Genomic DNA, 2,538 nt, shown 5'->3' on the forward strand with positions numbered 1-2,538 from the left:
CATTCAGGTTACCATACCAAGCTGTTATATTAAACTGTAAAATACTTGCTACAAGGCCCTTATATGCCATCTCAAGAATATGCTGACTGACCCTGAAAGTTTTCTAATTAAAAACAATAGCTGATTAGCTCTCTTAAAAATACTCTCTGAGTTAACATTAAAACTTAAAGTACGATCAATGATTGTTAGCCTGACTACGTCAGACTTCCTACTTCCGCTCAATTTCATTTCGCTTCTGTACTCAGTCTGATACAGCGTCAGAGCAATTCTGTTTGCCACCGGTCCGGAAACAGCCGGGCCAATCAACGAACAGAGGGTGGGCTGAGAGCCGTGACGTAGATGCTAAGCGCCGAGTTTTACATTGTAGGTTAGAGAAATCGAAAACCGAAACGACCGCGGAAATGGGAAACGAGACACGGGATGCAATTCGCTCTGTTATGGAGAACATTCAACTCTTTTTCAAACTGAAGCCAGAACAAGAAGAGTGTTTAACAACAGGTTTACAGTGGAAGTTCAATCATAGATTTGAGTTCGATGCATGATGTCTGTGCTTCGATGCGGCTGTACAGGCGCATAGCATACGTCATAACTAAACGTATCTGATTGGCTTACGGATAGCCAATGATTCTTTTTCGTGAGCCGGCTCGTTTGACTCAGCTCACTGAAAAGAGCCGGCTCTTTTGGCTCAAAAACGGCTCTTTAAAAAAACAATAATGTTTTGACTATGATTGGTGTGAAAACTATTCTAATTAAATTATTAAATGAAATCATACTCACAATTTCTTTAAAAATGCATTGATTTGTTATGAAAAAAGAATACTATTAAACATTTGCATTTAAATTTCAACTTTTGAATATATAGAAACAACATTACAAAACAAATACAATCTGAATCTGAACAACATAATAGAACCCATATTAAAGACAAATAACAAGAGCTGGCTCTTAGAGTCGGCTCATTCGCGAACGACCCATCACTACTGTCTACGAAGCAAAGTGAAGTAGCAGAGTCTGGTATTACCACGCTAAATGATTGTACCCAGGTACTTACAATTTTCAACTACTTCCACAGGCCGGCTGTTAAGTACAACAGGGTTGATGTTACTGTTATTCTTCTTTGCCATCACACATATAAATGACATTTTAAAATGTATTAACATAGAAAACAGTTACTTTAAATAGCAACAACATTCCAAAGTATTTTTAAAGAGAAAATCTTTCTGACCCCAAACTTTTGTAGATGTCAAATATTGCCTAAATTATTTAGAATTGTATTTATTTATATATATACATTTATGAACAAATACATTTAATTTTCTAATTTTCTACGGAGCAGCTGTAGGTTTCACCCAGCTGATGGATGTGGCCCGGGGAGATTAACCTATATCTGTTAGCACTAACCCTCATCCGCCTCATTGCTGCAATTGTATTTACTCATTAGACGTCATAGAAACAACACTGAAGAGTTAATTAGAGAGCCAGCAGCTTGCATTCTGCCTTCTCTGACCCAGTTCTTTTCTGTTCTCTCTCCGCCTCCCTCCCTCCTTTTCTTCCTCTTCCTCCTCTCTCTCTCTTCACTCTGATGGTTAAAGAGCGTACTTCATGCTATGAAATGGTTGCATTATTATTTTCACATGATTCATTTGTGATGAAAAGGTAATATCTTCCTTTTGTGTGCTCATTCTTTCTTTAAACGTCACAACTCAGGTTTGATTTCTCTGCTTTTCATCCAGAGCTATGTGAAAATGTGTTTATAATAAGGCTTTGCTGCAACCAATGAAGCTCATAATGTAGTGAGAACAATAGCAGTAGTCAACCTAGGTCATAACATTCTCCTTAGATTGCTATACAACTCTATGTGATCTGTCGCAAAGACTTTGGCAGACCAATGAGGTGATGTCCACACCTGCCTCTTCATCCTTAATGACTCCTCTACCAAGCCATACCTCCCTTCTGTCCCATGACTCATGGCTTTGGCTTTATAATGATCTCACAGCAGCAAATGGATGTGATCAGGGCTGATATCACATCCTAATGAAAGGCCAGAAGAATTTCTCAAAGGCTGGAGTAATAGGTGACTTGACAGGCTCTTTATACAGCTCATAGTTGGAGTGTGTAAGGCTAGGGGAAGCTTATTCTTTATATGATGTGATTTGAATATAGGTTCATATGGAGTATGAAATGATAGGGAATTCTGATCACAGCTGTAGATTGTGGGGACATTGTACAGTAAACCTAACCTTTATGAAGTGCTTTGATATGGGTTATGTGTGCCAACCTGTTTGTTAATTTTACAACAATTTATTTTGTCATTTTTTCTTGCAGGTGTTTAACTACCACTGTTGAGCTGTATTATGGAAACCAGATGTGGAGAAGCAGTGGTGAGTTTCAAACCCTTTAAATTCCCTCCTCAGCTCAGTAACCAATCACCATAGGCCCATACTAGCTCTGAAAATCAGTTTTATTATTTTCTTCTTGCATCTCTGAATAGAAACTCAAAAATGCAATCTTTCTTTGAGAGTATGCCTACATTTTGAT

Source organism: Carassius gibelio, chromosome A20 (assembly GCF_023724105.1).
Source record: "Carassius gibelio isolate Cgi1373 ecotype wild population from Czech Republic chromosome A20, carGib1.2-hapl.c, whole genome shotgun sequence".
Lineage (NCBI taxonomy): Eukaryota > Metazoa > Chordata > Actinopteri > Cypriniformes > Cyprinidae > Carassius > Carassius gibelio.